The following is a 26348-nucleotide window of genomic DNA, read 5'->3' as shown; positions in this document are numbered from 1 at the left end:
AATAAAAACTTTGCTGACATCTTAACAATATATATATACATACACATATACACAAAAATATATATAAAATCAGGACTTATGAATTGCCTCTAAAAATAAGTAAGTTTGATAGTGCAGCAGCATGGAAGAAAAAAAAAACTGTAAGAACTCTGTGTCAAGATTTGTTAAAGATAAAAATTGACATCTATAAATTTCTGGTTTTTCTTCATTAATTGGTTGTTACTAATGTATTTCTTCAGTTTTACAATTAAACTGATGGCTCATCGATTTATGTGAATATGTACACTATAATCTAGAGCTATCCAATCTCTTTCCAAGTTGCTTTTCATTCTTGGCCCAAATGCCATCTAAAATTAAAATAAACCAAAATTATTTTGAAGATATCAACTAAATTTAGCAAACAATTATGCTTGATTTAGTATTTCCAAGTAAAGAATCATGATGGTTAAACAGTTGGCTTATTAAAAGAATATTCTAGATTTAAATATTGAGGGAAAAGGTGGTTCAAACTCTTCTTCCTCTAAGATCTTGGAAAACACGGTATATCTGAAGCTTGTAATTCTGAATTTCTGCCAACTATTACCAACACAAATATTGCCATGATTTTGACTGTTTGATATAAAGATTCATATGGATATTAATCTTTGATAGGTTAAATACCTGTGTCATGCAGAAATGGGCATATGGCCAGAGGGAAAACACACCAGTACTGTTGTAGCCCCTTTTATTGGAAAAAAAAGGTCATCTGAGTTTCCCCCATTGCTCTTTTATTTAAGGGAGTGTGCTGGTTTGAATCCATTATGTACCCCATAAAAAAGCCCTGTTCTTTAATGCAATCTTGTGGGGACAGATCTATTTTGGTGGAATCTTTTGATCAGGTTGTTTCCATAGAGTTATGGCCCCGCCCATTCAAGGTGTGTCTTAATTAGTTTACTGGGGTCCTTAAGAAAATCAAACCAGACCTGGACACTTGGAGATGCAGACAGAAAGGCATTTGGAGATGCTAAGAGATGAAGTCCAGAGTTTGCCCAGAAGAAGCTAACTGAGAACCCACAGATGCTTAAGGAGAAAGCCACTGGAATCAGAAGCTGAAAGCAATGCAGCCCAGGAGCAAAGGACCAGCAGATATCAGCCACGTGCCTTGCCAGCTGACAAAGCCTTTTCCTCAGACAAGGTGTCTACCTCTTGATGCTTTAATTTGGATGTTTTCATGGCCTTAGAACTGTAAATTTGTGAACTAATAAACACCCAGTTGTAAAAGCCAATCCATTTCTGGTATATTGCATTCTGGAAGCTTTAGCAAACTGGAACAGGAAAGTTCACAAAGATCTAGCAGGACCAGAATATGGAAACGGATTCTGACCCTAGTTTTGTGGCACATGATTAGGGAAGCACCAGTTTCTCCTCTGCTGTGATTACAGGCAGGAAGCATAGCAATGAGACATGGCAGAACGTAGGCTCCAGCAAGCACGGTTGAAAATATAATTAGCTCCTCCCTGGAGTGATCAGGAGACAGAGATCTAAACCTTGACCAATATTGGTTGCCTTCGATATTGAGTTTTCATTGACCTTTCTAAGAAGCCGACTCCTTTTCTGGGAAGTAACTTTTGAGAGGATTAGTCTTGGATAAAATAAATTTACTCTCAAATATAACAATATTTTTTGTTAAGTTCTTCACCCATTTATAATATTTTGGAGTATTCTTGGCATAGAGTTAAATTGCTTCAATTGATATAAAATAAGATTTGGCTATGTTAATTCAGTGGTTACTAGATGAAGCTGGCAGGATCCCTTTCTTATGTTGCTAAATTATAGTCTTACATATTCATTTCTTCCCTTGTGAAACATGAGGATGAGAGTCTTTCTAAATTTGCTTTATTTTCCTTGCAACCAGCCCTCCTTATTACAATATTCCAACCACTCTGAGTCCACAATCAGATGGTTTATATCCTGTCTTTAAGGATGTACAATTGACTTGGTTCTCTTTCACTATCTGCCAATATTCCCATGTATTCCTCAGTCCCCATTAGCATACAGAATAAGTTTTACTAAAAGGAGAGTTGGGACCTCTATTTATTTTCTCTTTCTGTAATTGTCCTCTCTCTTCTTTACCAAATATTTGCCCTCCTATTCCTTGTAGTTAGAAAGAAAGTAGCTTTGAGCATCCCTAAAGAGCTTGAACACTCTATCTTACTGACACTCCCTGCAGTGATTCCAACTCACCATATATATACGCTGGGTCAAGTCTGCATCAGTCAGTATGCTTAAGTCAAAGGACTGGAGTTGGAAGCCAGGAAGTGGAGTTGTATAATTCATTAGCTATATGACATTGAACATGTCACTTCACCATTTAGAATCACAGTTTTCTCATCAATAAAGTAGAGATAATGAAATCAACCTCTTGGGATATCTGTGAGGATTCCATGAAATATGAAATGCTTGTAAATTTCTGAGCAAAATGTGACAGAGCTTGAGAAAATACCATGAAACTGCTTTGTTTTCCTTTTTATTCTAAGTACTATTTTCTCCATATATATATACATATATATATAAATATAAAGTATATATATGTATAAAGTACAGATGAAGTGAGGAATACAGACAGATACCCTTGGAATCTGATAAAATCACTGAGAGTTTTTAGCCCACATGTGAATGACAACCCGTCTAACCAAACTTCAACAAATAAAAGTCCACATTCAATGATTCCATTAAACTAGAACATTAAAAGATAACTTAAAAGACATCAATATACTAATTTCAACCTGAAAATATACAAGACAAAGATTTCTCTTTTTTCAAAAATAATCTCTTTGGGGACAGATTCTGTGCCATATTCATCTTTGTTCTCTGAGTAAATATATCTCAAGGAATAAGTGACTCCCTGTATACTCGTATATTTAGAAACTGTTAGGAATGGAATATAATTGATCACAGGTCAAATGTTAATATATTTGAGAATATAATTTGAAACTAATTTTTCCTTTACTTGATAATTTTTTAATATATTTTAAATCTTCTTCAGATTGTTCGTGGTACTGAAAAACTAAGAGTACAGTCAAAATATTCAATTATATGAATTGGAAGTCTTATTTTCTTCTGCTTTGTATATGTAAGACAAGAATGAAGACACAATAAATGGTTAAAAATCCCAAACACTGCAATTCTCTGAGTGAAAAACCTCTGTGTGTGTGGGTATGGGAGGGGGGAGGGGCAGGGAATGATATCAAATTACTTTATTTGAAGGAATGGTAAAAATGAAAGAACTTGGGGGATTGATACCACTGTGGAAAATGTAAAGGTAGACCCATCACATATGCCCTGCTGTGGTGACCATACTTACGGGGAAGCCAGCCTAAGGCTGAGCTCTCCTCATCACTCTTTCCCAGGGTGTGCCTGTCAAAGAGATAACTCTGCCAAGCCAGACTCCAGAGCCCCCATCTTGTGCAAATTGGTTACTAGTCACTCAATTCTTTGATGAATTTCACCTGCTCATTCAGGTAATGAGTCTCAATGAAGTCAGCAGAGTGGAGAGCCTCTTTTTCAGTGGTCACTTTGTGCAGTTCCAGTAATGACCGAGTCAACATTTTTTCCTAAGTGTGAAGCACACTCCATTGTCTTCAGCCCGCCCTCCCAGTTCTAGCGCTAGGGTTTCTTGTTATACTGAAAGAAGAGTGGGTCATCTCTCTGGTTCTGCAGCTCCATTAGCTTCTTAGCATATTGCCTCTTTCCATGAGATTGGTGAAGAAAATATTTGACAAAGTTCTTCAAAGCCACATCATCATGATCAGAGTGGTAAGGTAGACAGGTAAAAGTCTACAGGTAAGAGGCATAGAGCTCCGACATGATGGCGGCCTCTGAATTCTAGTTGCAGTTCTGGCTTTGTGTCATGCCAGGTGGCTGAGGAAAGGCTGCTGTGGGGGCTTTGGAGTGGTCAGAGGATATTGTGGGGAGTTGACGAAGGCTGGCTTGGATTTGCTGAGGGGGAAAAACGCAGTATTCCCTTCAAGCACTGCTGAAGCAGGAAAGCCATGGCCACTCTCTGTGAAGATGTCTGACCTAACTGAAAATTTTGTACAGCTTGATTCTCTTACAGTACTTTAAGCAGAGTAACAGAACACCGTGGTGAACCAGTGTTTGCTTTCTTCCTGGGGTCTGTTGCCCAGATACCTTTCCTTCAGGAAACCAGTTACTTTTTTCTCTTATGGAAAAGGGCTCTTTTTGAGACATACATAGTCCACCCAACTGTGAAGAAAGCAGCCAAAAAAACAACTGCCAAAAGCCTTTTAATGTGAATGCCAACCAAACAAAACTATTTGTAGCACAAAGGTAATAAACTCAGTCACGGGATAGGAGTGCACACTTAGGGCAGCGTGCACCTATAGCAGAAGCAGAAATAATTTGGCATAGAATGTTTTTTTCCTCTGCTGAGTTCGGGTCTGAGACTTGAAGTGGCTACTGTTTTGTGAGAGTATCTGTCAGAACTCCTTAGCAGGGCATATATCCTGGCCCCAACTTACTGTTCCAGCCAAAACTCAGGCGTCATTACCAATGCATCCCATATTGTTTTCTATGCTAATTATTATTCCCTGAATTTGCTACCATCCATGCTGTTTAATCATCCAAAGGAATTATGATCATCTCTCCCTCTGACATAATCTTTCTGGACTGATCAGTACCAGTTTAAAGATCTTCTCAAGTACTTATGTTCATTAAAAATATTCTGATTCAGATATCTAAAACTAAATTTTAGCTCCAAAGCATTCCTTTAGCACAGTGAAAAGAAATGTTACTCTTATTCTTCTTACTGCAAAAGCAATAGAAACATATAGATATGCAAAAATCTTACTGCGAAGGCAGTAAATATGCATATAAAAAGAAAAAGAAAGGTGTTCCTTAGGATAACAGTAAAATAGACCATTTAGAAATCACTCATTTATTCCTCAAATATGTCTTGATCTCCTAATATGTATCATGGCTAATATGTATATCCTAATATGTATTCATGGCTGACCATGAATACTGCCTTTGCTACAAGAAACATATGCTCCTACTTTCCTTTGGGTTTCTAAATTGTGTGAGACTGCCTGTCATTGGGTTGCATTGCAGCAGAGACATCCTGAGTTTAGGGATACAGATCACTTACAAGGGCTAATAAGCTTGCTACGTCAAGCACCTTATACCTATTGTTTCATTTATTCCTCATGACATTTCCAGAAGCTAGGTCCTACCATTACTCTTAGACTTGTTTGTGAACTTGCCTACCTCACATCCTTATTAAGGAGAGGAAACAGGATTTAGTTAAACTTGATTCATGACACTGTGTCCTTAACTGTTTTAGTTTCCTAAGCTGCTAAAACAAATACCATACAATGGGTTGGCTCTGGAGTTCAGAGGCTAGAAGTTTTGCTTCTTCTCAGGTTGGTATCTTCTGGCTTCCTTGGCTTTTCCATTATATGACAATGCACATGGTGATGTCTTCTCCCTTCTTCTCTGGATTCTGCTGACTTCTTACTTCTGGCTGCTTGCTGTGTTTTTTGTTGTTGTTTGTTTGTTTGTTTGTTTTCTCTGTCTGAATTTCATTCTGTTTTATAAAGGACTCCAGTAATGCTTATTAACGTCCAATGTGATTCAGTTGGGCCACACCTTAACCGAAGTAACATATTTAAGAGATCCTATTTACATTGGATCCACACCCACAGTACCAGGGGTTGGGGCATGAATATGGTTTTTGTGTGGGACATGATTCAATCCCCGACACTGAGCAGTTTGTATGTATGTAAAGATACATGCTTACTAGTTTTGAGCTCTTGGGTAAATTACCTAACAGTTTGCTTATTGGTAAAATGGTACCAATCTCAAATATTTGTAGTAAGTAAGAAAGCATGTGTCCAATTCTGTATATGTCATTCAAATGTAAACTTTGGGCAGGTCTGTCACTTTTCTGAACATCTTGTGAATGAGGAACTGAATGCTCTTTGTTCAAATTATCATTTCAAGGATGTTTGTATAGCCAACAGCCTTGGAAGACAAGAGACAGTGTCTCTCTCCAAAGCAGAGGGCAGGAGTGCTTATTAGCCCTTGTAAGTGATCTGTATCCCTAAACTCAGGGTGTCTCTGCTGCAATGCAACCCAATGACAGGCAGTCTCACACAATTTAGAAACCCAAAGGAAAGTAGGAGCATATGTTTCTTGTAGCAAAGGCAGTATTCATGGTCAGCCATGAGACTTTTAATCAGCTTCTGCATTTCCTGGTGAAGGTAACTGTAAAAATTGTTAATAATTTCCTGAACTAATGACAAAAGCAACTTCCTATTCTGTTACAAAACCTGTGGGCTAGTGGTTTGCTTTCCAGACTATTCTCCGGTTCTTCCAGTGATTTTGTAAGCAGCTAAATTCTTGTGTGAAATTCCTCACTGCTTGAATATTCTACAAAAGGACTCTGACTGATACCAGAGACAAGAAAAGTATCAGAATACAATCCTTTTTTCCTGGTTGGCTTTCACTTGAGAAATCAGTATGCACCCTGAAAATAGAAAGAAACTTCAAGGCTAGAGGTAGAAACAACAATATATTTTATTTATTCAGTGGTCATCTTTGAATAGAAAGATACTCTTCATGCATTCTGAGATGGGTCCCAACCTCTTTTCCCAAAAGGCAGAATTATATAAATTAACTCTATCCATAATAACTTCATGTCAGCATCACAAGCCTAAAGATACATGCTAGAGTTTCTCTCCATCAACTCAATAACTTATGACCGTGAAACTTGTCCAGCTAATATGATAAAACATAAGTTCAAAGAATAAGATCAAATTATCTAAGTCCTTATTAAATGATTGTATAAAGTTTCAATGAAAGAAATTTGAATTAAGACTAGTAAGTGAAGAAGTGACTTCTTTCCAATTCCAACCCCTAAATCTTTAAAGAAGTCAGTTTCAAGTAATGGAATGTGATAGTTGCAGCTCTCTTTTTTTTTTTTCCTTCCAATCATTAAGTAGAATAGGCATTTTGTGGATATGTCCCTTGTTTGTCCTCTGTATCCCCTGCCAGCCTCTTGTGTATCACTGAAGTGTCAAAACTTCTATTTAAAATTCTAGACCAACTTCTTCAAGGTACACTTAAAGAACTAAGCCCAGACAATGGCTTTCCTATGATTATGCCATGAGCTTGTAGCTTAGGCCAGTCCCAAAGAGATTCAGAATTATGCTGCTCCCACATGCAAAAAGTCCCTGGTTTTTTATTGTAATCCTGGATTCAACAATGTACTCTGCTGACACATCAAAAATTATATTCTATTGACTCAAAAATTTTTAAAATTTGATATTTGAAAAACTGATCAATGTTATATACCTGAAAAATCTCTAGCAACAATAATTAGGTTCTATTAGAGAGAGAGAGAGAAAGGGAGAAGAAAACAGAGAAAGTCAGGAAATTCATTCCGTTCATTTAACAATATTTATGGAACTCCCATTTTGTGCCAAGGACAGTTATAAATGGTGGAGGCGGAAATAGAGCAGTAAATGAATGACAAAAAAATATTCCCTGTTCTTTTAACTGATAAGTCTTGGAGAACAGAAAACAAGCATAAAATAGCTTGGGTGGTGATAAATGCCAAGAAGAAAAGTAAAGAAGGGCCAGGTGACAGAGTGTAATGGTAGTGGTGGTGGCTAGATGTTTATTTTGCAGTGTTAGGAAAGATCTCTTTGATAAGATCACATTTGTAGTGAGACCTAAATTAATTGCAGGAGTATGAGTGCAAGGGATACTTGGAGAATTATTAGTGCAAAGGTGCTGAGGCAAAAATGTGCCTTGTGTTCTCAAGAAAGAAAAAGGTGTCCAGTGTCCCTCTAGCAGAGTAAGAAGAGGAGTGGTTAGGGAATGAGGTCAAAGTGAGGGCCTGCTAAAGTTGGCCCTGAAGGCCAAGGCAAGAACACTGGCTTTATTTCTGATTGAAATGGGAAGCCATTGCAGAGTAATGAGTAACTTGATCTAATTCATATTAAAAAAAAAATGATTATGCTGTTTTAAGAAAGATTGGTAAGAGTCAAGTGTGAAAAACAGTGAAAGTACATGGCAATACCTCATATCTGATAAGGAGAAATATTCCTTTAAATTTAGAGGCCAGATCATGTGTTGATGGTAAAGAGCATAGGGATAGAGGAAGAGAATGGCGAGATGTGGAAGAGCCTCAGTGAGGAACGGGAATAAGATTGTGAATCACTCTTGTGGGATCAGCTCTAACTGACTGCATAAATCTTCAGCAGTCATCTCTCAGTCAAGTGAGATATTTTTGCTGATAGAATGGAAGTTGAAGAGAAGAAATATGAATTTGCTGATCTAGAGTTGGAATGATGGGGATTTAAGTGATATATTGTGGGATTCTAAGATGGATAGCGATGAGAGGAAAAATCCAAAAAACTTGAGAGAGGAATCAAGAGACTATCAAACATGATCAAGTAGAAAAGAAGATAATGAAAGAACAAGGAAATGAGTTTCTAAATAATAAGGTTAGGTCAGAGTAGGATAATGGAATTTCAGTTTTTGGCAATAAAGCAGTTATTAATGAGGTAAAACTTGAGAGTATGGGGATTGAAATAAATGTTTAAAATAGTGGAGTTGGAGGTGATTATGTTTAAGAATTTTAGAAACTTTTGGACTGGCATGTTGAAATCCTTCAAAAGGTTAAAAGAAGAAGTGGCCTAATTTTAATTAAGAATTCTTAACATGGTCCATGTTAAGAAGCAATCTAGAAGTCAATAGACAGCAGAACAAAAAGGGTTAGATTAGATGTAATAGTGGCAGAAAGCATTAGCGTGGAATGGCCTACAGATGATACTACCACTTGAAAACATCATTGGGCAATGGGATTGGGAGAATTAACCTCTTGAAATGACTGCTAGACTGCACTTTATAAAAGAGCTAGACATACATTTAAGCAAAATAGTTATAGGATGAAATCTTTGAAGAAGCAAAATATATAGGGGAAGTCTTCAATGCCAAAGATCCTGATAGAAAAGCTTGTGACATTGACATGTGTTTCGGTTTGCTAAAGCTGCCAGAATGCAATATACCAGAAATAGGTTGGCTTTTACAATGGGGATTTATTAACTTACAATTTATAGTTCTTAGGCCATAAAAATGTCCAAATTAATGCATCAAGAGGCAGATTCCTGGACTCTGAAGAAAGGCTGCCAGCATCTGAGATACCTCTGTCAAATGGGAAGGCACATGGCTGGCATTGGCTAGTCCTTCACTCCCGGGTTTCCTTGCTTTCAGTTCTGGTTTCAGTGGCTTCCTCTGTGGGTCCTTATTAGCTCCTCTGGGACTGTTCTCTCTAAGTTCTCTTGGCTTTTTCTGTCCTTTATCCTCTCATAAAGGATATGAACAGCAGTGTCATCTCAAGATTCTGAATCTAAGTCAGTAAAGTCATTTTTCACTAGTTCTGTGGGTATGCTAGCTACTTTTTCAAGCCAGAGGCTTGAGGCTAAGGTTAATGATCTGGAAGCAATTGTGAGAAGCAATGGTGATGATGCATGGTAATAACATGTACGATTTTAATTACAGAGGACGTTCAAAGTCTCTGCTATCAAAAGAGAGATATTTTTCTGATTATAAAAGACAAGTTTGGAAATGTTTAGATAGCAATTGGAAAATGAAGGAAACTTAATAACAAAGTGAATAAAGCCATAGAAAGCATGGTAACATGAGCGATGGACTTGTTGAATAAACTTGGGATGAGTTGGAGAAACTCAGATTAGATCACCATTAGCAGATGCATTTCCCCTTGACCAACTCAATTTCAGAACAAAAGTGATGGACATTCTGTGCATATTATCAGCATGCAACCTCAGACTTGCACTGTGGATGTTTCTGATTTTCTAGGTTAGGCTTTCTCCAAGGCCACAGTCTCTCAGCCCAGAATTGTGTGTATGGGGATGGAGGTTAATGCCCCCAAAGACGGTCTTCAGCTAATGGGGGGCAAGAGTCCATAGACAAATTCACAGCCTCCCTGTCTTTTGGTATGGAAATTCTGAGGTAAGTTCTACAAGGCTTCTCAGAGGTTCTCCAATGGGATTGTGTTCCAAGTGTCCAGAGGAATAACAGCTCAATGAGGTGTGTACACTTCACTGACTTTTACTCTTACCTGCTCCTTCACTTCTGCTTCCTGGAATTTCCTCCTAAGTAATCTAACTGCCAGTTTGCATGCCATGCTCTGCTTTAAGGGAATCCAAATTAATATAATACTTTATTTCAACAGTAAACACTTTAGTAATGAGCATTTATGGATAATGAAGAATGTCCAGAAAACAATACTGTGGTGGATATTCTAGGAAATTCACTGGCAATGGATTATAGTGAAGAGCAGCTTTGCCTTGACATTTATAATCAGGCAATCCCTTGGGTGAGTTTTCTTCTTTCTTTTGTGATACATTTTGATTTCATTGTTTGGGATTGTTACCTATGGAATCCCAAACTAGCCATTCTCATCGATCCCTCCAAGAGATGTTCCTTCATAAAATGCTTGGAAACATTCAAGGCCCTGAGCTCAAAAGGAAGATGGTGGTGGGTAACTAGATAAGACTGAGGAGACAGTTTTGCAGAATGGCAAGGAATTTGAGAGGGAGCAAGAGACTATTCTAAGAACCATTATCTCTTCCTTACCCCGTGTCATTTAATCATTTTCTTTTTAATCTGTTGTCCACCCTGAATACATTAGAGAATTACCAACAATTATCAGATAATTTCTATGATGGATACATAAGAAATAAGGTAAAAATGGCTTTTCCTAAATTTAAGGATTTAAACACTCAGAGTGGAATCTCATAAGGCACAAATAATCCCTAAAATTGACATGAACTTTTGAATGGCCCTCACTAGAATAAACCCACCTGATGATTGGTGGCTGATTCTTTTTAGAATTCTGAGTTGGATTTTGTCATCTGATTTAACACTTATTGTACCTAATTCCTGTTAGAAAGAGTCCTATATCTTTCTTCCTATAGCCCCATTCTCTTAGGGACAGAGAGGGTTAATTTGAACTAAACAACAGATTAAAACTCTTTTCCCTTTTCCCAACTAACTCTCCACTTGCCCTCTTTTCATTCAGTTAAACACTAAGCTTCTTGATACTCAACTGTTGAATTTAGAGCCTGACCAGGGTTTAGAAATTATTGGCTTCCCCTGTGTAGGTGCCTTCCTAAAGTTACCTGACATAACATCACAATCTTCAACTACTATAAGAAGAGGTTAGTATATTAATTAAGAATATATGGTAGAGAATTAGGAACTCCAGGAGCAGTGAGAGGCAGTGTTTAAGTGATATATAGTAATGATATTCTGTCTTTTCTTTCTTAATTGAACAAAGGAGATAAAATTCTAATTTGCCATAATTGTTTCATGCATGAAGATGCTTGTGGGGAATTTTCAAAAGCAGGCACAAACAATTTTTCCCTTATTTTCCTGTGTGATTTATTGTCTATGCATTCACAGTTGGTTGCCACCCAAAATTTGATACACATTAATGCAGTTCTAAGGATAATTTGCATTGCTCCAGTGAGATACTGTGCATCTTTCTCCCTGTGAAGGCACTATAATTATACTGAAGTCTTTTGTGTATAACATTGGCAGTTTTCCTAGAGTGCACACATCTTCCAGCATCCTGAAAATGTTGCTCAAAGTTAATCTAGTGGCAAAGAATGTCTGGTTTTGTTCACATTCTAGAAATCACTAGTGAGAATCTGAGTGCCACCACTTTTATCTTTGTCCAGTTGGAGTTGTATGAAGTAATTTCTTTTTACTTGTTTAAGTCTTAAATGAAATCAGGCTTTTGATTATCCTGATAGATAATTCCCAGATTTCAGGAATTCTTTGAAGTACTTATCAATTTTTATTACTATTATTGTTATTTTCTTTTATCTATAATCTGTATTCCAAGAGATTTTTGTTATTTCTCTATTACTAACAGGGGTTACTGTGACTCATTCTTTTTTTAAAACATTTTTTGTTGATAAATTTCAAAATACTCTTTAACAGGTAGTTATAGAGCAAATTTCAAAGTATAGTATAGGTTACAGTTCCACAATTTCAGGTATTTCCTTCTGGCTGTTCTAATACACTAAAAACTAAAAAGAAATATCTATATAATGATTCAGTAGTCATAAATATTTGTCAAATCCCAACTTCTCTGTTACAACTCCTCCCTCTACTTGATCATTTTCTCAGTCTTCAGGGATATTTGGGCAATGACCATTCTAACTTCTTCATGTTGAAAAGGGGGGTCAACATTATGGGGTAGTGGAATGCAACTGCTTGATATTCTGGGAGAGAGACTGGTACCTCTAAGTTTCAGGGCTTATCTAACATAGGAATGATCTGGAGGTTTTAAGTTTCTGGAAAATATACTTAATAAGTAAAACTTTTATAGGGTCTTAGATACAGTCCTGGGTTTTCTTTGGAGTTTTCAGAATACTGTTGGTTGGGGTTTGACATGCCGTGGCAACTTGTAATATCTGGCTGAAGCTTACATAAGATAACCTCCGGAATGACCTCTCAACTCTATTTGAAATCTCTTAGCCAATGTAACCTTATTTTGTTACATTTTCCCTTTTTTTGGTCAAGAAGGAATTGTGTGACTCACTTTTAATCTTAAGCAAACTTATTACAAAATAATGTGTTTTACTTGTGAAAATTTGATGTCATTGGTCATTTTCTCTATATATGGTAACTTAATGGTAAATTGAATTCAGATTTAATATTCTGGAACTTTGTACTCATTTCCCTTTACCTTCTGGAAAAAAAATTCAATGACCAGAATTAGAAAAAAAAAAGTAGACATCTAATTATCTCAATATACTTCAAAGGGAGAAGTCACTTTGCTACCAAAGGAACTGATGAAAGTTGTTCTCTGGAACCAAATAATTTCTGACAGTTAATGAAACTAATTTAAGAGTGAACAGATGAGAGAAATGAATTATTTCATGGATATAGAAAGTTGGAAATACTGGTGTCATGGAGGTGAACATCTGAAATTACTCTAATTTCATATTAGAAAATAGCAATTTTTAGAATATTTCCCTTAAAATTAAAAAAAAATATATGTTCTATTCCCAACATAGGACAAACATACATATGGGGGTGAGGTGAGAGAATAATCTACTAGAATCCCCTTTACGTATCCAAGTATCTAGGTAACTGGTGGTTTCAAGCTAACCAGAGAAACATGTCCTTAAATTTAATCCATTCCTGTGGATGTGTACTCTTGTAAATAGGACCTTGTGATGAGGTTACTTCAGTTAATGTGTGGCCCAGCTGTATCAGGATGTGTCTTAATGTGATTACTGAAGGCCTTATAGGGAAGGTGACAGAGAGAGGGAAAGCCAGGGGGAGCAGCCAGAAGCTGAAAGTCAACAGAACCAGGAGAGAAGGGAAAAGTCATTGCCATGTGACAGAATATCCAAGGACCAAGAATCCCTGGCTGCCAGTCCCAGAATACCACAGTCTTCTGGGAGAAAGCATTGCCATGATGACACCTTGATGTTGGACTTCTCTCTTAGCCTCAAAACTCTGCGAATAAATTCCCATTGTTTAAGTCAAACCATTGCATGGCATTTGCTTTAACAATGAGGAAACTTAAACAGTGTCTAAAGTTCAATCAGTTGCATAAGCCCAACATAAAAATATCATCCTAAGTGTAAGGAAATCAATGAATACACCTGATTTGGGACTTTATCAATGACCACATCTATTATCATTTTGAAATCTCTTTGTTCATAGGTGTTCCAGTTTGCTAATGATGCCATTATGCAAAATACCAGAAATGAATTGGCTTTTATAAAGGAGGTTTATTTGGTTACAAAGTTAAAGTCCTAAGGCCATGCAAATGTCCAAACTAAGGCTTCAACAAGAAGATACCTTCACTGAAGAATGGCTGATGGAGTCCAGAACACCCCTGTCAGCTGGGAAGGCATATGGCTGGCATCTGCTATTCCCAGTGTGCCAGTTTGATGTATTACATCCTCCAAAATGCCATTATTTTTGATGCAATCTTGTGTGGGCAGATATATTAGTGTTGATTAGATTTTGGAATCCTGTGGGTGTTTCCCTAGAGATGTGATTCAATCAACTGTGGACAAGATCTTTGGTTGGATAATTTCCATGGGGTGTTGCCCTCCCATTCAAGGTGGGTCTGAATTAAATTACTGGAGCATGGTATGAACTCAGACAGAAGGAGAAAGCTTGCTACAGCCAAGAGGGACACTCTGAAGAACGCACAGGAGATGAGAGAGGAGGTACAGTTACAGAAACATTTTGGAGATGGATTTTGAAAGCAGACTTTTGCTCCAGAGAAGCTAAGAGAGGACATACACCGTAAGAGCAACTGAGAGTGATATTTTGGAGAGACACTGAAGCCGAGAGTGGAACATCCTGGGAGAAAGCCATTTTGAAAACAGAACTCTGGATCATATGCCTGCCACGTCCCTTCCCAGCTATAGAGGTTTTCCAGACACCATTGGCCAACCTCCAGTGAAGGTACCCAATTGCTGATGTGTTGCCTTGGACACTTTATGGCCTTGAGACTGTACCTGTGTAACCAAATAAATGCCCTTTTATAAAAGCCATTTCATTTCTGGTGTTATTTGCATTCCAGCAGCATTAGCAAGCTAGAACAGATTTTGGTACCAGAGAAGCAGGGTGCTGCTGTGTTTGCAAATACCAAACATGTTGGAACAGCTTTTTAAATGGATAAAGGGAAGGTTCTGGAAGAATTGTGAGGAGCTTGGTAGAAAAGGTCTAAAGTGCTTTGAAGAGACTGTTTGTGGAAATATAGAGTCTAAAGATACTTCTGATGAGACCTTGAGCAGAAATGATGAATGTGTTGTTGCAAACTGGAAGGAAGGTGATCCTTGTTTTACAGTGGCAGAGAAGTTGGCAAAATTGAGTCCTGGTGTTGGATGGAAGGCAAAATTTGAAAGCAACAACCTGGAATATTTAGCTGATGAGATCTCCAAACAAAATATAGAAGAAGTAGCCTGGCTTTTACTTGCAGCTTATAGTAAAATGTGAGAGGACAGAGATAAGCTGAGAAATGAACTCTTGGTTTCAAAGACACCAGAAACTGATGGCCTGAAAAACTCTGGGCTTTCAGGAGGTGAAACCCCAGAAACTACAGCCCAATGTGAGGGTGTAACCAAACATGGAACCCAGCCACCATTTCAGCACAAGCCAAGATTGGCAAAGGAGTTAAGCAGAAAGGATTTGTGGAAAGTCCTATTGTCTGGTGGCTTTGAACCCTGTGCGCTTCATGTGAAGCCAACAGAAGTTTTGTGAGCTCTTTAGAGGCAGAGCTGCTGCTGGTCGGGACTGGAGAAGACAGACAAGGAACAAACTGAAGGAAAAATTTTTTCATAGACAGAGCCATGGAGGTTGAGGTCTGGAGTCAAGAGGTCTCAGGCTGGGTGAGTGGAGTGGCCCATATGCACAGAAAGGGTGAGTTTGCCCTGGAGGTTGAGGGTGGGCATTCCACCTTGATATTCAGGAAAGGTGTTGCCACCTCAAGCCCCAAAGAGGCTGGAGCACATTCCCAGGGGACTGGGGAGAGCCTGGCCACCACCCCACTGTTCTGAAGGGGTTGAGCATGTGCCCCAGAGATGGAAGAGAATCCAGGTGCTGCCCTGATATTTGAGGAGGGTGGGGCTGAGAAGAAGGTGGTCTCCCCAATGTGAGGATATGTTGGAACACTCACCCCAGCATTTGGAGAGGAAAGGGCTGCTGCAAAAGCCCTTAGGAAGGGTTAGACACCCGCTCTCTCAAGCCCCAAGGATGCAACGTCATTCTGTAAATGATTCTCAGGCTTTGAAATCTAATGGAGTTTGTCCTGTGGGTTTTAGGAACTGTTTTGGTCCTGTTAACCCTGTTTTCCTTACTGTTTCTCCTTATGGCAACGGGAATGTTTATCCTATGAATGTCCCTCCTTTGTATATTGGAAGCATGTAACTTGTTCCAAGTTCACAGATCCACAGCTAAAGAAAAACTATGCCTTAAGACTGACCATGCCAATAATTGATTTTGATGGGATCTTGCACTTAACTATTGTTACTAAAATGATTTAAGTTTCTGTGAAGTTGTGGGATGAATGTATTTTGTATATGGAAAGATAATGTCATTTTGGGGTCCAGTGGGTGAAATGTGCCAGTTCAATATATTATGTGCCCCAAAATGCCATTATCTTTGATGCTATCTTGTGTGGGCAGGCGTATTAGTGTTGATTAGATTTTGGAGTCCTTTGGGTGTTTCCCTAGAGATGTGATTCAGTCAACTGTGGACAAGATCTTTGGTTGGATAATTTCCATGGAGGTATTGCCCCACCCATTCAAGGTGGGTCTGAATTAAATTACTGGAGCACTATATAAGCTCAGAAAGAAGGAGCAAGCTTGCTACAGCCAAGAGGGACACTTTGAAGAATGCACAGGAGATGAGAGAGGCGCTACAGCTACAGAGACATTTTGGAGATAGATTTTGAAAGCAGACTTTTGCTCCAGAGAAGCTAAGAGAGGACATACACCCTAAGAGCAACTGAGAGTGACATTTTTGAGAGAAGCTGAAGCCTAGAGAGGAACATCTTGGGAGAAAGCCATTTTGAAACCAGAACTCTGGAGCAGACGCCAGCCATGTGCCTTCCCAGCTATAAAGGTTTTCTGGACACCAATGGCCATCCTCCAGTGAAGGTACCCAAATGTTGATGTGTTACTTTGGACACTTTATGGCCTTGAGACTGTACCTGTATAACCAAATAAACCCTCTTTTATATAATCCAATCCATTTCTGGTGTTTTGCATTCCGGCAGCATTAGCACACTAGAACACCCCAGTTGCATTTCAAAAATGGCATCCTCCAAAATGTCTCTGGGCTTATCTTTCTTAACCTTTTCAGCTCCTGTGCATCTAACCATCTGGGGGTCCTCTCTTAGTTCCTCTGGAGAAAATTCTGGGCTAGTGTCTCTTAGCTTAGCATCTCCAAACATCCTTCTGTCCGCATCTCCAAGCATCAGCTTTCAACGGCCTTCTCCAAAATGTCTCTCTCACCTGCTCTCCAAAATGTCCCTCTCTTATAGGACTCCAGTGATTTAATTAAGACTCACCCTGAATGTGTGGGAGTCATAGCTCCATGGAGATAATTTAATCAAATGTCTCACCCACAGTTAATTGAGTCATATCTCCATGGAAACAATCAAAAGGTCACACCCTAATCAGAAAGATTAATAAATCTGATCCCACAAACTTGCATATGGCTTTTTCTGGGGGGCATAATATATATAAACTGGCACAATGGGGTTGTAAGAATTATCAACAAAGTTTTAAATAACTAAAAATTCACGGTAAGGCCAAAGCCACATATTGGAGATGGCAACCATCAAGAAGTTGTGAAAAATCTCTTTATTGTCCCTTCATTTCTCCATGTCCATGAAAACTGAGGTTTCTAATGATCAGAATAGGGGTGTGGACAATTCTAGGAAATATACATTTTTGGAAACATATAGTTTAACTGACCAACCTGCAACTCTTTTTTGAACCATGATGCATATTTAAGGGCTTCCACAAAAAAAAAACAAAAACAACAGCAAGAAAAAAAATACTTGTTTCAAGGTGTTTTATAACATGTGTGATACCATTTAGCAGAAAGATATTCTTGTTCTCTGCAAGTCTGCATTCAAAACAATTTTCCAGAAATGGTAAAGTGTTTCATTAAAAAATTTGTTTTTGGAAAATAATGAGTTCCTGCCACAAGAATTTAAGCAAGTGCCAGCAAATGACTTTTCCAGGAGCCTGCAGTGATGAATGCGTTGGAAGACTGAATTACTGGAATGGTTCCCAAATCTTCCTACATATCAGAATTACCTAGTGAGCATTTAAAAAGTACAGATACTTGACTCAACTAGGAACTAATGAACTCAAATTTGTAGGGAGCAGGTTCCAGACATATGTGTTGTTTATAAGCTCCCCAAGTGATTCTGTACTTTCTGGTGCATGAACATTAGAGAAACACAGAATTAGAATTTTTTAAAGACTTTAGGGAAATTACAAGTGCACCACTTAATTACAGAATCCTGGACTGTAAAGATTAAAAGAAAACCCAGTTTTGCCATTCCAATCTGGCTCTCTATTGGTTGATGAAGTGATATGAATTCCAGATCTCAGGGAAACTAAGCTTTAGAGTTTCATTCTTGCAACTAGATTTTTTATCTTGCTTTAAATAAAAATTTGTTGAACACTTTCTAAGAACCAAGCACTATTCTCTTCAACTCCCTGAGACCCTAGAGTCATTGCTTATCAAATTCTGCCCCCCACTCCTAGAGTCTTCTATAGTCTTCTCTTCCCTTCCTTGTTACTTACTCCATGGAAAGGTTGGTTACTTCAAATGACCCATCTATTTTTAATGATGTAACATATGTGAGTAAGGAGAACAAAGCTTAACAGGTAGATCACCTGCCTCTCTGGGGACATCACTGAGAATGACATGCAGCCTGGGCCCTGCTTGAAGCTCTGCACAGCAGATGGCAACACATAAACAGTAGGAGTTCCCAACCCTGACTCAATACTGAATCTACCACACTTAAATATATATCTATGAAAATAATTTCTGGCTTATTTACAACTAATGATGCAATGGAAATTCAGAAGAATGCCAAATACAGAGATGCTAAATAGGGTTGAGTGCATTGCCAATGGCTTGGTACAGTTTCTTAAAAAAAAAGGGAAAAAAAAATGATGATGTGGATAATGTAACAAAAGAAATGCTCCTCTGTAAATATAAAAAACAGCTTTTCATTTAACCATCTGCCCCCCAACATGTATAGTATAAAACCTGCATTTTATAAAGGATTTACCTCATTTGCTAGGTACTGGCCTCATGGGACTTGCATTTATGCTACCCTATCTGTTTCAAGATTACAGTTGTTATTCACTCAACTACTAAGCAGCTTGCAAAATAAGGGAATCAAATATCAAAATTATTTTGTTTGAAATTGGTTAAGTCAATAACATTAGAGAGAGGGTCTGTGTTCACCTAATGCCTTTTTCATACCTGCAAAGTGATTCTCTCATTGATGGTAAATAGATTTCAGTTCACATACCAATATCAAATGATTGGTAACAGCTACTTGAAGCAATGTCTTGAGAAAGATTGTGAAGCCAAGCCTAGGTTCACAGAAAATTGTGTATGTCTGCCTATGTCAGTAAAGGGCTCTGGTGACACTTGGACTTGTATGCCAACCACACTCGGTAATCAACATTACCCTATCATATTAAAATTTTCTTTCTACATCTTGTCACCCTACCAATATAAGCTTCTGTGGGCCAGGAATCATATGTTATACATAATCATATCATTACTTACTTAAACAGTTCCTGCCTTACAGTAGATACCAATAATTATTTTAGGAATAATTGTTCTTTAATAGTTGTCAAGCAGTAATACATGGGGACAAAAAACCAAGAATATCAGATGTCTGTTCTTGTGCAAAATATGGTCAAGTCTCCCTGCATGGTGATTGAAAGACCCTTCCCAATCACTCCATTGTCTAGCTGAATCTAACGTCTGTCTCTGAACTCAAACCAGGAACTATCCTAATACCCCCATCACTCTAAATTTTTGTAAATGAATTTCTAGGAATTCCTAACCATGTGATTTTTCTGTTGTATCTATTATATCCCAGTCCTTGGATTCCTCTTGAAGTTAAGATTTTTGCCTTTTTTGCTATCATCCTATTAAAATTATATCTTTGTTTTTTTAACAAATGTTTCTAAATTTCAAAAGGCCAATAATATTAAAATTTAATTATTAGTTTGAGATTTGCGTATCTTGAGGAGTAAAGAAATTAAGCACCTAATTAAGATAATTACTCATTTCTAAGATGTTTATTTATCATACACTGTTAGAACTCAGCTAATTCAGAAATGGCATTTTGATCAGATAAACCAGATTGCTTGCCTCTTCTTTCTCCTGGTAACCATCTAATTTTTTTAATTTGATTTTTTTTTACTAATTCCATTATCAAGAAGAAAAAATAAAAGTGAAAACTACATCTATCATTTTTTTCTTGTTAACATCATTGCGCTAATAAATCAAAATAGAGTAAAATGGAGATGCATGAGTCTTTGGAGGTATATTAAATAACTCTATTCATCATATGTGTGAATACTTAAGCTTTTTTTAGTCCAATGAGATTGAAATGATTAGCTAATGTTAGGGAGAACATTTGTTCCCCAGAATATATCGCTGTCCTCCAAACAACTTCCTTCTTTTTAAGCATTTACTCATCTACCACACATTTACTGAGTGCCTTATAAAGAAAGAATTTGGATGGATGTAAATAAGTCCATATCATGTTCTGTATGCCTAAGGAACCTGCAGTCCATCTGGGAGGTAGAGAGCATCCACAAAGAGATAAGGAAAAAATACAGCAAAGTAAAACAAGAGCTATCTCACAAGTGGTTTAACCACTGAACATAGGAGTCATCCTTGACACATTCACCCACATCTAATCAATCAGCAAATCTTGTCAATAAAACATGCCAAGTATTTCTTCAATCCTTCCATTTCTCCCTCTTTCTACTTCCATTTCTCTCTCTTTCTACTTACCTAAATTCCCCATATATCCAATAACTTCTTTAAGGATCCTCTTCTGCACAGCCTCTGGCCCTTTCAATTCACATTCTTGGTTTAAGAGTGATGTTCTTAAAAAGACCATTTGAACCTGTTACCATCTTGCTAAAAACCCTTGGTAACCATCCATTTCCCTTAGAGAAAGTATCTTTTAGATAATGTCTTTTGTCTGCAGCCTCCTGACCAGCTTCAACCTGTGTAAATCTCCCTTTTGTTGCCTGAGTTTCTACCATCCTGTCTTTGCAGTAAAGACACCAAAAGATGTTTTTGTTTTTGTTTTTGTTTCTACTAAGCAGCAGCTTTTTAAATTTGAGCACATTCTTCTTAAGGACATACCTACGACACCATAAGTTTTTAAGCTCAGGAACATTGCCACTTTCTTTCTTATGCCCCTCAAAGAATTGAGATGATACAAAACATGCGGTAGGTAAGTTTTCAGGAAATATTGAGTAAAATTAAAGAAAATTGAGGCAACATAGTGGAAGGGCTTGGAAATGAAACAGTGAGAAACGATTGGAGGAAATATTTATTTTGCCCTTTCTGTATTCAAGGAATTTATCTCATTTACCTTTTTGCTTATTTCCATAGAGAGAGGCAATTCTGTAGACAATGAAATTGTCTTTTACAGAAGTGAAATAATTCGTGCAAAATCACAAAATTATTAAGTGGCAAAGGTGTAATTCAAATCCAGTTCTCTGCGACTTGTTCTACCATCTCATGCAACCTAGGGTACTTTAACTTTACCCTAAATGAAAAGGGGAGCCATGTAAAAGTTCTTAGCCATGGAATAAAATGACCGGTATATTAGAAATTTTAGTATGGCGAAAGTGTGTATGAGTTAATTAAAGAGAGGAGAGACTGAATGTCATGAAAGGAGGAAAAAAATCAACGCAGTGAGTGAGAGGGATGTAGGCTAGGATTGAATGAAAAGGAAAGGATAGCTGCTATACATTATACTGCAATGGAGGTATGCTTCTGAGAATTAGTTTTTCCTATGCATACATAAATAAATAAAAAAATAAAAATAAGTAAGTAAAAACAAGTTCAGATATAAACTCAAACTCCAAGGGTATTACAAAAATAAATGTATGGGTGCAGTTAGCCTCAGTTAGAAAAAGTGCTGCAAAAATAAGCCAGTTTCTGGCTGTGCTGTAGCTCATCCTCTCTGTCCTGAGTAACTGTAGGAAAAGGAAATTAAGGTTTTTTGCTAAGAACAACCAACCATCAGGTTAAAAGGAAATGCAAGTCCATAAAGTAAAATGTATGATTTCATTTGGCAAGATGCTTGAAAAGTAATCTTGAATTACACTGCTAGGAAGCAGCTATTACAGAATCAAAAACAGAGTCAAGTAAAAGGTTCATGAACCCTGATCATAGATCCTGACTGACAGATCTGAAGAGCTGTCGATTAGCCAGCCATCCTCCATTGAATTCAACCACCTTTTAAATGAAAAAGGTGATTATTAAGAGATGGTAATAAGGTCTAGATGGCTTTAATAAGAATACAATTCACAAAAGCTGGAAGAGAGATGATATAATCTGAGAACTGTAATTATGAATTTTACAGAAATGACAGCAAAGAGGAGCACAACGATCAAGTAATTTTTAAAAGGACAGGAAAAATTAACTTTCATACTATCTCTTGGCCACAATAGAGTATAATTTACCATTTTCTGGCATTTGTGAATTTTAAGATAGAAATTTTACTCAACTTTACACTTTTTTATAAAACCCCTCAATAATGCAGTCTTCATTGTTTTCAGGAAATTAATGCTAATATAAGAGGAATGTTTACATGATCACTAGTTTCATAGGACAGAAAAGGAAAGCTATTCATATATAAAAGCAGAAAAATATATACACTGAAAATTCATTGTAGGATTTGGGCTAACAGCAGAAATTAAGAAATAACATAAATGTCCCATGTTAAGTAACCCAAATATCCATCACATTCCCTGGATGAAATTTTAAGTAGGCAATTAAATGTCAGAAGTAAAAAAAAAAATCTATTCATTTGAGATGTGCTGTCCACATGGCAGCCACCAGCCATATGTGGCTATTTAAATTTAAATTAATTAAACTGAAATAGAATTTAAAAATTAGTTCCTCAGTATTACTAGCCACATTTAATTGTTCAATGGCCATTTGTGGCTAATGGCTTGTATATAGGGCATGAAAATAGAGAACATTATTGCAGAAAATTCTATCAGACAATGCTGTCTAGAAAGAAATAAACAGGAACATAAAAACATTATTTGTTTCAATGGGATTGTGCACTTATTTTCTCATTATTTTAACTTTTAAGCCTTATGATGTTCTCATAAATCATATAATTTATAAATTTATAAATTTAAATGCTAAATTCTTTCAGTGTGATATAGCAAGATATGAAAATGACATGAATGATACATAAAACGATAAAATTATTTTGAATCACATTTAAATGTCATTTTTTCTTGAGCTAGTCTGGTTGCCAAAAGCAGGGATTATGTCAGGGATTATTTCTGTGTCCCTGTTAATCAAAGTACTAACACACAGAAGTTGCTCACAAACCATTCTAATTGGTAGTGTGGTTGTTAAAGGTATGGATTTTGGAGCCAGAGGGTCTGATTTTAAAGCCAGATTTGCCACTCACTGGCTGGGTACCCCTGAACAAGTTTCTTAAGTATGAATGCATTGGTGCCTTCATCTGTAAAATGGTTTAGTAAAAATAACAATACTTACCTCTGCTATGAATATTAAATATGTTGACACCTGTGAAGCATTGAGATGAGTGTCCAGAGCAGAGTTAAGTGCTCAAGAAAAGTTAACTATGGTTAGGAGAGGAATGGAATTTTATTTGCTGGTCTTTCTTCTGCAATTGAAGCAAATTCGTCATCTGATTCACTGTTGCAGACCCCGTACCTATCACAGTGCTTGGCAGATCCAACAAATGAATCAATGAATCAATGAAATAAAGAATGAACTTTGTTGGTGTATTACAAAAGGCTTTATTCATGCATTTAATATTATTTATAGTGCCAACTATAAGTCAGAGCTTATGCTAAACATCAGCCCATAGTGACCTTTTAGTCTCTATCCTTCAGGACTAAAGAGACTAATGAGGAAGATGGACACATAAAGGGAAGATGAAAGATAATCAGTTTTCTATTAGAGGAAGGTACACAGGTTTATGAGAGGTCACAAGAGGGGAACTAATTCATTCTGGAGAGGTGGGGATAGAGAAATCTTCTTGGAGGAGACCCTGCCTTAGTGTCGGGAATAAACAACAAACAGAAGAAACACTGGAAGAGGAAAAGGTGAGAGAACTTTTCTTTGTTAAGCAAATAACAGTTCATGGTATTTGTGATAGCAACTCTGGAAACTAAGACACCAGTGTTTATTAGGAAGTATTTTTCTGTGCTACAGTCATACATGAAAAAGTGTCTGTTAAACTTTTATTTTCAGGCCAAGTAAAAACACAAAGAGAATGATTCCCTTTACTGATAATCTATTCCATAGACACTGCTCTTTACAGAAGCAGAAGAAATAAGTACAAAGTCAAGCCCCCTATAATAAATCTACCAGGACTGTGCTGGCTGTGAAAGTTGTCATTCTTTTGTAGTGGACAGTGTTTGTATCCCATAGACATCCTGCAAAATAGAGACATTTCAGCACATCTCTTGTAGGACTAGAAATGATAATGAAGTAGGAAAAAATAATAAGTTTTGCCTCTGGATGCCAAGCTAGATTGCAAAATAAAAACCTGGAACTGCATTAACTCAATTATCTGCATTTTCAAGCTGTTAGTAAATAGCGGGCTAAATGAAAACGGATTTGCACGTTCAGTACAATTGTACTGAAACAGAAATAGTAGTTAGCTATTCAAATATGTAGTGACTATGTTCTCCCAAAACAGAATTTTCCACCAGAAAACAAAGTGTTAACAACAGATTTTTTTTCTTTTAAAGAAATTACAGAGTAAGTGCCTATATGAATTTTGTTCTATCATGTCATCCACAACTTCACCAGCAAGTCTTATTTCCTTTCCCCATTCATTTAAATCTATGAATGCTTAAGTAGGAAATGTGATCTATCTCAAAGGGGTAGGACCTTGCTTGGGTCCTATTAGGAGTTCAACAACTTCTCCACTAGAGCTAAAATTTCAGATATGAAACTGCTCCTCATCCTCAATTAATTGATGTGTATCAAACTATATTTTTTCTCTTCTCTTCACACTACCTACTCTGACTGGCTAATCTTTGAAAAAGTAAGACTGGAAAAGAAAGATCTCAACATTTTTATAACATAAACCACTAAAGTTGAGTTTTTTTTCTAACTTTTCAGCAATGAATGTAAATTTCAGCATCAACTAGTGCATGCTGCCTTTCTTGATGGTTGCTTTTTATTAAATACACATATGGAAAAAAGCACTTTTGGTATATTCAATTTCTTTTTATTATAACTACAGCTATTCATTCCACACTTACTATACTAGTTATTTTGCTATTGTTTTACATGCTTTAACTTGTTTAATTTGCATAAGAACCACATGAGCTAAATAGTACTGTTAGTGCACTAATTAGATTCACTATTTAAAAGTAAATCAGTCTGAACCCTGAATCTTTGCTCTTATCCACCAAATTATGGTTTCCTATGTTGCTATTAAGGGATGCTTGCTGGAAGTTGAGCAAATGTTAATTAAATTTTAAATTTAGGTAAATTAAAAATTTATGCTAAAGACAATTCTTTATAGGGAAAAAATTTTAAAGCTTACTTTGTAATTCTAACCATAAACTCCATTTGTTTCTCCAAAACAAACTAGGATTAATCCAATTAATACTTACTGAGTACCTACCACATGCAGATCATCCTGTGTTAGGGAAGCTTGGCTCCCATGATTGCTGGAGGAAGGAGATTCAGGACCCTCAAGAGGACGAAAGTGAAGTTCTAAGGGGGAGAGCAGGACATATCTGAAATTGTAAAAATAAAATTTGAGTGGATACTTGTCCCTTTCATCACATTTTCAAAGGATCAGTGGCAACCAAAAGTGTTAATCACCACTATCCTGTAGGAAATGGACCTAAGAAGTCTTTTAGACTAGGCCGCTTAGGACTCTTATCCTAGGTGAGATGAGTCCTCCATGTACTTGTGTTCCAGGATGTCCATTAAAACCTAGGGTTCACATAGGGGTATAAATCTCAACTCTATCATCCTGCAAAGTTTGAGTTTTCCCGGAGACCTACATAAGAATTTATTGTTGTATAAATTAGCATTGCAGAACTTACGTTCAATCCTCTTTCTAACCGTGCACCATGAAGACCCAAGTAACTCAACAACTACTTTTCCAGGAATGATGGAAGGACTTGAAAACCACTGGCATCAGCAGAGTTAGCACTGAGGGCAGTTTTTTGAGTCCATCCTGCCTTTCAATAAAGATTGTTTCAGGGTCAAGCAATTCTCTACTAGATATATAATTCCCTATTAGGTATATAATGTTAAGGAAATGCTGGGAGTATTGAACTGTCATCTTTTAACTCTTTAAATTAGATTCCCTCCAACCCCCATCCCTAGGAATAGCAGATTTAAGGTATAACGAAGTTAATGTGTTGAACATTTTCTTTATTAATATATAAATCAGTCTGTCATTTTCCACTATACTTATTTAATGTGAAGGTCATAGTGTGAACACACAGTTTTTCAGA

At 37.0% G+C, this 26348-nt stretch overlaps 1 pseudogene; it reads right to left on the bottom strand.

Annotated features, from left to right (window-relative positions):
* LOC119536941 overlaps positions 1 to 3846 on the bottom strand; it is an 89091-nt pseudogene extending 85245 nt beyond the window's left edge.
* Between the last annotated feature and the right edge of the window lie 22502 nt (positions 3847 to 26348).

The sequence above is a fragment of the Choloepus didactylus genome, chromosome 6 (genome assembly GCF_015220235.1).
Source record: "Choloepus didactylus isolate mChoDid1 chromosome 6, mChoDid1.pri, whole genome shotgun sequence".
Lineage (NCBI taxonomy): Eukaryota > Metazoa > Chordata > Mammalia > Pilosa > Megalonychidae > Choloepus > Choloepus didactylus.
Note: the sequence above shows the minus strand (reverse complement) of the source record. Positions and strands in the feature narration are given on the sequence as shown.